This window comes from Panthera onca, chromosome A3 (assembly GCF_046562875.1).
Source record: "Panthera onca isolate mPanOnc1 chromosome A3, mPanOnc1 haplotype 2, whole genome shotgun sequence".
NCBI lineage: Eukaryota > Metazoa > Chordata > Mammalia > Carnivora > Felidae > Panthera > Panthera onca.
The window spans coordinates 129,329,539-129,341,092 of NC_138341.1; positions in this window are offsets into that span (position 1 = coordinate 129,329,539).

Here is an 11,554-nt window from a genome sequence, read left to right on the forward strand (position 1 = left end):
AATATCCTTACACCAACACAGTCATAAAACATAATTTTAAATATTTTTAATGAAGAAAGGAGCCCATGAAGGCATGTGTCCGGGATCCATGAAGGTCATAGTGTATCGGCTGGGATTAGACTACCCAATAACAGTAACGTCAACAAATGGAGGTATATTTTTCTCTCATGTAAAACAAGTCCAGAAGTTGGCAGTCTCACATTGATTTGGCAACTCCTTGGTCTTCAAGGTCCTGCACTTTTATTTTTCTGTAACATGGCCCTTACATTTGCCTCATGGCCCAAAATGGCTGCTGAAGCTTTAGCCATCATGTCTGCATTCCAGGCATCAGGAGGAAGAAGGGGCAAAGGGCAAAAGGAACCCACTTCTTAGGGGAGCTCCCTTTAAGGAACATTTTTTTTTTAATTTTTAAAGTTTATTTATTTATTTTGAGAGAGAGAGAGAGAACAAGTGGGGTAGAGGCAGAGAAAAGGAGAGACAGAATCCCAAGCTATGTGCTAATGGCACAGGGCCTGATATGGGGCTTGAACTCATGAACTGTGAGATCATGACCTGAGCTGAGATCAAGAGTTGGATGTTTAACCAACTGTGCCACCCAGGCACCCTCCCACCCCCCCACCCCCCCACCCCCCCCACCCCCACTTAAGGAACATTCTAAGAATTTCTGCACAACACTGAACTTATGGTCCCAAGGCCAAGCTTAGCCAGGGGACCAGGAAATTTCATGTTTTGGCTCAAATAATTGCCTTTTTAATGAAAGATGAGTTTATACCAAAGAATGGAAGAACAGGCCAGGGAACACGACCCAGAAGTACGGAAGACAGTAGCTTTCTCTGTGGGGAACGCCTTGACTAAGAGGGAGACAGAAGAGAGCTGGGCCCTCCTCCTTCCAGGTCCCTCACCTGGGGTGTGGGTGGCTCTCAGTCCTGAAAGGGGCGGGGCATCCCTGCACACACGGGGCTTTGATCGAGTGAGAGGGTCGAGAAGGAAGGGGTGGAGGGAATCTGGGAGGTTTGTGGGCTCTGTGCCCCAGGCACCTGGTTCGCTCACTCTACCAGTTCTCAGTACGAGTATCCCTTGCTTGGAGAAGCTGTCCCTGACCCCTGGATCGAAACACCAAGCCTCCTTTCCCTCTGCCCCACTTTTACTCACCTTGGGCTATTTTTTCCTTCACGCACATCTCACTGCCTGTAGGTTTACTCATTATTGTCTGTCTCCCCCAGCTAATGAGTAAGCTGTATTGGAGGCAGGCTTCCTGCAGCATTTCGTGCCCGGCAGGTGGTAGGTGCTCCTGCACGTTGAATGAATGGCCTGATGCGTGACTATCGGCCCCGGGAGACGGAACTAGCATGGGCTCTGGTGCCTTCTCCCTGCTCTGACACACTCTCCTCCATGCATCTCAGTTCTCTGGCTTCATTAATTGTCATTCAACAGAGGGTTGTTGGGAACTTACTCTGTGCTAGGGGCTGTTCTGGGCACCAGGAATCCAGCAGGAAGCAAAGGAGATGAAAATTCCTACCCTCAATAGAGTTTGTCTTCTAATGGGGGAGAGAGACAGATAAATATGTCAGCTGATAACCTGTGGTATGGAGAAAACCAAAGCGAGAAGGGGGCTAAGTTCCGGCAGTGGAGTATTGTCATTTCATATGGAGTGGCCAAAGGAAGGCTTTACTTGGAAGTGGTAAGAGTGGGCTAACTGCCTAAAGGAGCCGGGGGGCCAGCCACGTGTACATCTAGCATAAAAATGTTCTAGGCAGACGGAACAGTAAGTGCAAAGGCCCTGAGGCAGGAGCATGCCTGGTGTGTCTGAGGAACAGCAAGAGGGCCAGCGTGGCTAGTGGAGAAGGTGGGAGATGGGTGGGGTGCCAGGGTTAGGGAGGATCAGTTAGGGCCTTTGGTTTGTATTCTGAAGGCGACGGGAAGCTATTGGAGAGTTTGAGGCAGAGAAGGGGCATGATGTAACTTTTTCTTTTTAAGTTTATTTATTTATTTTGAGAGAGAGAACGAGAGAGAGAGCAAGTGAGCTGGAGAAGGGCAGAGAGAGAGGGAGACAGATCCAAGCAGGCTCCAGGCTGCCAGCACAGAGCCCAAAGTGGGGCTTGAACTCACAAGCTGTGAGATCATGACCTGAGCCAAAGCCAAGATACAGATGCTTAACCCACTGAGCCACCCAGACACCTTTTAACTTTTTTTTAAAAAGGATTCCTCCTGGGGCGCCTAGGTGGCTCAGTCAGTCGAGCATCCGACTTCAGCTCAGCTCATGATCTCATGGTTCGTGGGTTCGAGCCCCGCGTCAGGCTCCATGCTGACAGCTCAGAGCCTGCTTCGGATCCTCTGTCCCCATCTCTCTCTGCCCCTCCCCCCTGTGTATTGCGGATGGGCCGTGGGGGGTGTGAGTATAAGCAGGGAGACCGGTGAGGAGGCAACTGCCTTGTGAAGGTCAGTTCTACGCGTCAGCTTGGCCGGGCCAAGGGATGCCACGTAGCTGGCGAAACACTACCTCTGAGTGTGTCTCTGGAAGAGATCGGTCTTTGCACTGGTGAAGAAGACTGAATGAGAAAGAAACCTGCCCTCACCACTGCGGGCGGAGAGCATCTATCCAGGGGGCGTCTGAAAAGGCAGAGGAAGAGCGAATCTGCTCTTACTCGAGCTGGCACATCCACCTTCTGCCTTGGCCCTTTGGACTTGGACAGGGTCCGAGAGCAAGTCCAGGAGCGTCCCAGTTCTTGGGCCTCCGGGTCTGGATCAGAACTACAGCACCGGCTGCTCTGGCCTGCAGCTTGAAAACGGCAGGTCTCAGCCTCCATAACAGTGTGGACCACTCCCTCGTGTCCCTTTCCGTATGCATCCTCTTGGTCCTGTTCTTCTGGAGAACCCTGCCTAGCGTGTGCCCCTTCCCGCGAGAGGTGACCGTGGCTTGGACCAGGCTAGAGGCCGAGGGGGGGCGGTGAGAAGCTGCGGGCTGTCTTGACAGGCCAGACTTTTCGCTTCTCACCCTGAAGGCTTGCCACGGATGCCCTCCCCCTGGTGACCAAGCTTCCACAGGAGAGGCTCCATTCTGTCGGAGGTCTGGCTATGTTAATCCCACTTGCGGACAAAGTTCAACCCCAAGTCCTCAGCAGGTGCAGATGGGGGGGTTTCAGTCGCAGGGCCCAAGATGAAACTAGCCTACAGACAAGGCATCAAAAATATTTGCATTTCTTTTACAGCAGCGTGCTGCCATTGACTTTTGCCACAGACCCCCCTGCTCTCTACTGCCTTTCACACACTGCCAGTTCCACCCCTTTACGTTATCTGGTTTCTGAAGGAGACACACGAGGCTAGTGTGAAATGGGGTTGCTAACTCTACTTTGTGCCAGCTGGGACCCATATTATACCGATCTTGTTAGCCCCATTTTATAGATGGGAACAAATAGGCCCGCTCAGAGCGATGAAGTGACTCACCCAAGGCTCTATGGTTTGAGCTGGTGATTATGACTCTCTGGCTTTTGTGACTCTCTCTCTCTCCAATCTACTGGCTTTTGCAGTTAGTGAGACTTGAGAGAGAATTCTCTCTCCATCAGACAGATATCCTACCCTACTTGTCCGTAGATGATTCCAGAAACAGGGTAATAGAGAAGGGACCGTGTTCGTATTTCCTCCCCACTCTCCAGTAAAGAAAGGAAAACTTTCCCTGGTGTGTTGGCCACTGATATCACAAGGCCTGAGCGGCATGCCGCATGGGCTTACTGTGTATAACAAAGCTCGCATGAAACTGTGCACTTATATTTCCCCAAATGAAGGGTTTCTTTCCAAAAGACAATATCTGCAGCATTTGTGTGGCCAACAGCACTTATTACTATGCTTTTGCATCCGTAGTTCTGTACCTTCTTCTTTTGTACCCCTGGTCTTCGAAAATGATCTCTAGAGGGTGGTTCTTAGTAAAACTTGCCATATTCTAAGTTAAATTTCAACCACTTGATAAAACCCTTGCCAGGGAATAAGAAGGCAACAGAAGTAGAATTATACTCCCAAGTGTTCCCAGAGCCTGTTCCAAGGACCAAGGTATTCAGAAGTAAAAAGGCATTTGCCCTCTGTGGGTTTCCAGGAAAAAAAAAAAAGACATCGAACATTTACCCTTTTTCTACATTTTTCCAATTTCTCAACTGTTCCTATAGCAACCTTAATAGAGATTGGGTTGCTAGAAAAGCATTCGTTTCTATAGAAACAATTCGTTCTATAAGAGAAAAAGTTTACTTGGTAGCACATGAAATCTAATATTAGGATGTTGGTTTCGTTGGTGGATTTTTTTTTTTTTTTTTTTTTTTTTTTTTTTTTTGTCAGCCAGAAGAATATTTCCCAGGCCACCTACAGACGTATGGTGCATCTTCAGGCTCTAATAGTATGTTGTCATATGGGTTCTGGATAGAGGGTGCAGAGTCTGAGACCCTTGGGATCTTTGCTGAGACTCTATAGTTTACAACATTTTAGTCCTCTCGTATGCTCAGACACAAGGGGCTGGACCAGATGATCTCTTGAGATTTTTGGGTCAGGAATTCATGGTTTCTCTTGACTTTCCTGTGAAAACCATGAGGGGGTTTTACTAGAAGCAGATAGATGATTAGGGTGGCAAGTGACAGGAATCAAACTCAAAACTGGTTGAGAAGGAAAAAAAAAAAAGAGGAGGGGTGGGATATATTAGTTCTCCTATTTTAGAAGTCTGGAGGTTTCAGGTACGGCTGGATCCAGGGCTCGCTAACGTCCCGCCTTCCACTGTGTTCTTCTTCATTCTCAGTATTGGCTCTTCTGGCGAAGTGGTCTCCAGCCTTATTCTCTGCCACATCCTCTGCATCCCAGCTAAGCATCTTCACTGGAAAGAAAGTACCTTTTTTTCCCTACTAGTTCCCAGAGACTTCCTGGGGATGCCGCTACTGGGACTGGCTTAGGTCACATGCCACACCCCTGAACCAATCCTTAGGAACCTCAGAATGAAATGAGTGGATGGGCCAGGGCTGGATCAGAGGCTTACCTTCGGGGTCAGAGGTGAGGTCAGCAGTCCCCAGCCTCCACAGACTGAGAGAAAAGGAGCAAAGTTTCCATAGGGGGAAAATCAGGAGGCAGAATTAGAAAAAAGGGGGGTGGTTGTGATCCCGGCACCAGCCGGTCACGCCAGCGACCCAGCTGACCACATTCTAGAATTAAAGGCTTGGCCCTTAAAAGCTGCTTCCTCCCAGCTTGGGCAGAGAGAGACGGTTCAGTTTTCCAATTTTCCACCTCGAGACCATCTTTCAAGCAAGATTTTTTTTTTCTTCTAAAAGGAGTTGGGAAAAAAAAAATCAGAATACATTTGCATGTTACCTAAAACATTTTAAACTCGTGTCTTATCTTTGTGACTGCACAGTCTTGTCTTTTCAGTGCTGGTAGCTATATAATTACAGTCACCTTCAGCCTCACTGATTCCTTCTTGAAAAGGTTATTGTGAACAGGGGACAAAAAGTCATTTGGAAACAACACCGAGGTCTGTTTTCCAATTGTCTTTTCATCCCAAAGTTCAGAGATTTCTAGAAAATCATATGTCAGCAGAAGCAGCATATAAACAACCTCATATATGTTTTTGGGGGGGGGAATACATTCCCTGAGACGATTGAAGGTGTGAATTATTTCAGGGAGCGTGTTGGTGTGTGGCCAGTAATTTAAATTAACTGGATTTCCAGGGCTTATTAAGAGCTTAAAATCGGATTGTTAAAATTCAGAGAGCGTTGTAGTTCAAATTTCATGTCTGCTATAGGGGCTTGTTCGCTTTAAAAATGCTTTGTTTTCCTTGTTATTCGCTTGCAACGTTATTTAAAAGTTTAAAATGTCCTTAGGAGTATTTTTTTTTTCCTTGTTAATAAACTGGGTTACTGATTTCCATGGAGATTACTCCCAGCAAAGCTCTTATGTTTAGGCAAGGAGCTATCATGTCGGGATCAAAAGGGAATCCCTTGAAACCTTTAATCCTGTGGCAAGACTAAACGTTACTTGTGAATGAATCCTGGGGTCTCCGTGGGGTGTCGAGAAGCCCTTCAAGATACCCAGCCTGTACTTGAGAAGAGAAAACCCTTGCAAGTCGGGGTCGTACACGAGGGACTTCAAGCCTGGTGGTAGGAAGTGTGCTTCTGTGCCCTGTGTTGGAGGGATTTGGGCTCTGTTGCTGGGTGAAGGTGTCCTTGATGCGGCAAGAGTGAGGGTTGATGTCCAGTTTTAAAACCCCCCTGTGCAGCCACCCCAGAGGCCTTGACATCAGGACAAATTCAGGTGCAGATGGAGAACTGGGGACCAGTGTCGTAGAGCAGTGCCCCCCCAAACCCGAGCGTGCCACGTCCCCTGGGCATCTTGTTCAAATGTACGTTCCGATGCCGTAGCTCAGGGGTGGGGCCCAGAATTCCGCACTGAGAGCAAAAAGTCTGACAGGGCCCCCGTGCTGCTGGTCTGTGGGCCATCCTTGGAGCAGGGAGATCGGAGACCGCTTCTCTCTTTCGCCTCGACTGGGAAAGAGCCTGAAAATCGGATTTTGGATGTTGCCGGTCTTTGGCAGTGCTAGCTCTGGCATATCTTGGGACTTTACGTCATATCTGGAAAAGAAATCCCATTCGAAGGGTAAGGCTAAATCAGAGGCGCTAGATGATGTCTTAATTCTGGCAGAGTATCAGGCTGCAAGCAGAGAGAGAGAGGAGAGAGAGGACAGATCAGCAACGATTCAGGCAAAACTCACCTTTCAAAGCAGGAATGGAAAGGAAGCCTGTTGTTCCTTCAGAATTTCTTTAAGAATCTTAACTGTGGGGACTGTACTCCCCAAGGGAGTGGTGGTGTTCAAGAATATCTTTGTTCATTCAGCTGAAGGCAGCTTTGTCTGTTCTCCTCACTGGGGGCTGATCTTGTACCTGACTAGTTAGGTAAGAAGCAGCCATGCTGAAGCGTTTCATCAGAATCCTCGACGTGGCTGATTCAGAAGAGAGAAAGGAGCAGGTGCCTCTGAGCTTTTGGGAGAGTCGCCAAGCAGGCAGGCTGCATCGGGTAGCGACCGCTGAGTAACAAACCACCCCAGAACTTTGTGGCTTTAAACAGCAACCTCTTATTATTTCTCATGTGTTTAAGGGTGAGCTGGGCGGGTGCCCCGACCTCAGCTGGTCCCACTCACGTGTCTATGGTCAGCAGGTGGGTCGGCTGGGTGGTGTAGCATGGCCTTGACTGGGATGGCTCAGCTTTCCTCCATGTGTTTCCATGTTCTTCACAGTTCAGGCGTGTTCTCATGGTGGTGGCAGTGGTCCAAGAGAGAGCTAGTCATTCAAGGGGACAAGCAGGAACACCCACCCGCTTCTCGAGCTGTGCTTGTATCACATTTGCTAATGTATCCCACGGGCCAAAGCAAGTCATATGCCGGGCCCAGCAGAGGGAGGGACGGCAAAGTGGGGACAAAGAGTATGGAGGCAGGGAGGCCTGTAATTGGGGCCACTGGTAAAATCAGACGAGTGCACAGCTCTGACTTAAAGCCTGAGGTTGAGTCTGTAAAACTCCGAGCATAGGTGGGATTATTCCATTCATTCACTCACTCACTCATTCATTCATGAAACATTTATTGTCTTTCTCTTATGCAAAGCACCAGGCTCTGTCAGACTTTACTTGGACGTTTTAGTTGCTTCAAGATTCACACCCACTTAAATTCCACCTCCAGACCGTCTCCTTGTGGAAACTGTGAAAAGCTTTTGCTCACTCTTCTGGAGGAACTATAGGGCCTGTAGAGTGGGGAAGAGGGTCCACGTCCCAAAGCCCATGGGGACCCTACTGCCTGTCACCGTGGAGACGCTGGGTAGCTTTAAGGAGACCCTACCGGCCACTTACTCTGGGGCCTCCGCCTTTCGAGACCGAAGGGCCTGGCTAGAGCTCAGAAGGTCTGTGGTGCACTCAGCTCCTGGGGTTTCTTTCCCTCTGGAGCCTACTTTCATCATCATCGATGTAAATAATTTTTATTTCACGGTTTTGTTCGATTTTGATGGATTTAAAAGCATAGTGTGAACCCCAAAGTGCCATGAAAATGTGAGGTTTTTTTTTTAACTTTTTTTTTATGTTTTATTTTTGAGAGCAAGAGAGACAGAGCATGAACGGGGGTGAGGCAGAGAGAGAGGGAGACACAGAATCCGAAGCAGGCTCCAGGCTCTGAGCTGTCAGCACAGAGCCCGACATGGGGCTCAAAGTCACAGACTGGGAGATTGTGACTGGAGCCGAAGTCAGACGTTTAACCCACCGAGCCACTCAGGCGCCCCAAATGTGAGGGTTTCTTATCCCCACGTGTAGGAAGGAGGACCCAACGGACCCTCCTAGTGTGGTGGTTAATGATGCGCTCACAAATTGGCTGTGGGTGGGGGTGCGGTGAGGGATGAAGGGGGAAAGAACCCAGATTTCTAACAGCTGCAGATTTCCTGGGTGTAAATCTTCACATCACGGCTGATTTCTACCATGGTTGCCACCAATGATTTAATAACCTGCTTGCAGGGGCGCCTGAGTGGCTCAGTCGGTTAAGTGTCCGACTCTTGGTTTCTGCTCAGGTCATGATCTCACGGTTCATAGGTTCGAGCCCTGGGTTGGGCTCTGTGCTGACCCTGAGGAGCCTGCTTGGGATTCTTTCTCTCTCTCCCTGTCTCTCTGCCTCTCCCTGGTGCCTTCTCTCTCTCCCTCTCTCTCCAAATAAATAAACTTAAAAAAAAAATTCTAAAAAAAAGAAAAAAATAACCTGCTTGTAAAATTCTTGCCTAGCTAACACCGGAATTCCTGGGTATTGAACCACTGGCTTTCTCAAGCTCACCCAGGCCCACCCTGGGTCTCAGATTGCCTGGATTGAAACAAAGTTTAAATGAGATCGTGCATGTGAGGTGTTTCCCACGGAGTAAGTGCTCAGTAAAGGCCAGTCGGTGTTACTCGTGCTGCCTTGCTTGGTCAGCTGCTGGTGCAAGGGTCTGGGTGGACACACTCACACCACAGGGTCAGGCAGGCCCATCCTGAAAGTGGTTGACATACCCCATTTCCTGCCCAGGCCCCTCCTGAGCCACCAGCCTCTTACAGACCATTTATTCATGCAGAGCTCAAGGCACTTGCTTGGGGTCAGGCTCCTCACAAACAACACCCCACTTAGTCCCCACGGCAGTCCTGTGAAGGAAGTACGCTTGTAACATACCCATTTTATGGATGGGACAATTGAGGCCCAGGGAGACTGAGTAAGTCTCACAGCTACAAGGAAGGAGAGGCAGGATTTGAATCTAGAGTGCTTGGATCTAAACCTCCCCCTCCTACTTTTTTAAAGGGGGAAAAAAAACCCACATTTATTTACAGTAATTTCCTGGTTTTCTTTATTCTTTTTTACAGCAGCTTTATTGAAATTTAATTTGCATACATAAAATTCCTTTTAAAGTGTGCAGCTGAATTTTTAATATAATCACAGAGCTGTGCAAACATCACCATTTTCTAATTTTAGAATCTTTCCACCACTCTAAAAAGAAAACCCCCGGGGGTGCCTGGGTAGCTTAGTCGATTAAGCGTCCAACTCGATCTCAGCTCAGGTCTTGATCTCAGGGTTGTGAGTTCAAACCCCGTGTTGGGCTCCGCGCTGGGTGTGAAGTCTACTTAAAAAAAAAAGAGAGACAGAGAGAGAACCCAGATGCCCCTTCTTCTTCCCAAAGAAACTCAGAGACACTGGACGTATCTCTCGGCTTCCCTAGAAACCAGCCTCAGCTCAGCCAGCTGGCCCCACCGGGACGTGGGGAGACTCAAGCAGGAGAGTTTTGCCCACATTCACTGAACACCTTGTCCAGTCCCAGAAAGCGTCACCTGATTATATTGAGCTATTTATTCTGTCCCCTGCCCCGATGTGAAGGGGGAAAATGTAATTATTTCCGGGGCCACAGGCTGTTCCCGTTTTATTGCCTGGTTCCCTCTCCCCACACATCTTTCTTGGTTTTAGGAGAAAGAAGGCAAGTGGGGAGCCCTGGTACCCTCTTTGCCTCTGATGAGAAGCCCCTCTTGCTGAAGCTTTTGCTCTCCTGTCCCCCCGCCTCCTTTCAGCCCCCCTTCCCGCAGTCAAATAACATCTGATTTTAGGTGCTGGGTGAAGGAGGCATGATTGGGACCCCCCGGCGTGCCAATCAAATACAGAAATCAAAGAGTGGTTTCTCCAGACCAACCTGGAGGCTGCTAGGTGGTACTTAAAAATCAGGCTGTGTTTAATCACTGGGGGGAAAATATGTATCCACTGCAGTCTGATCATGGTATTGTCTAAACAGCCCTTGAAATTTGTAAATGACATGTGGCAGCGGTATTTTTAGCTCCTGTGTTTCAGAAGGTGAGCGGTCCCTCCTCCACCCCCACCCCCACTCACGTGATAACCTCTGGTTATGTTCTTTCACCTTCCACGGGGCTGTTGAATATGCAAATCGCGTTGGGCTCCCTCACCTTCCAGACTTTTCCTGTGTTTCCTGGTGGTGGGTGTGATGGAAGAAAGGTGGTTGAGCAAAATAATTTATCTTTGGTTGTTTTCGAGGCTGAGAGTCTTCGATTTGTAAGCAGTGCCTTGTGGGTGCAATCGCGTTTCCTGGAGGCTTTTTATTTTTTGTTTTTTTGTTTTTTTGTTTGTTTTTTTTTTTTTTGCAGTGAATCCTGTTGGCATTTGGAATGAAAGAATTTCAGCAATATTCCCATGGATCCCGCGGTTAGAGAAAGACCCTGTGGCAGGACCATCTCAAGACCCATGAAAGGTTTTCCGGGACCCTCATCCCCCAGTGCCCTTGGGGATGATTTCCTGGATTTACGTTTAGGCTGAAAGCCCAGGGCTTGACCCTGTCCTCAGGACAGGACATTTCTCTTGTCTGTGGGCCACAGCCCCTTTCCCGTGGAGGGAAGTCAGTGAATACTTGATTACATGAGTGAACTTAAGGACTGAAGCGTGAGGGCGCTCCCGGCGTTTTTTCCTCTTGTTGTAAATAACCCGGACCCCACAGGTGCAATAGTGTGTGAGCAACATCATGAACAAAAGTAGTCATAGCTGGTTCCAAGTCTTTATACGAACAGACTTTTTATCTTCCTAGGGTGACAGGGTGTCTCAGATTTGGCACTGTTGACATTTGGGGCAGACAGCTCTTTGTTGCTCGGGACCGTCCCGTGTGCTGTAAGATGTGGGCAGTATCTCCAGCCCTACTGTGCCCGCCAGCCCCCCCCCTCCCCCCAGTACAACCACCACAGAGGTCTGCAGCCATCACCAAATGTCCCCTGGGGGTGGGAGCGTTTGAGGAAGCAAAAAAGAAGGAGAAGAAAACCCGCAGGGAGAGTCGGGCTCAGAAGACCTGGCCCTGGGGCTCCACCCCACGAATGAATCGGCTGCGGGCGCCCTGGGTAGGTCTTCACCATCCTTGTGGCTTGGTTTTCGCATCTGTAAAATGGGCATGTGGCACACAAGATTTGTGGCAGAGAGCACATGAAAAAACTGCCTGTCGGGAAAGCGCAGCGGAGATCCATGTAATTCTTATTGTTGCCTGCGTGCTGGCGACAT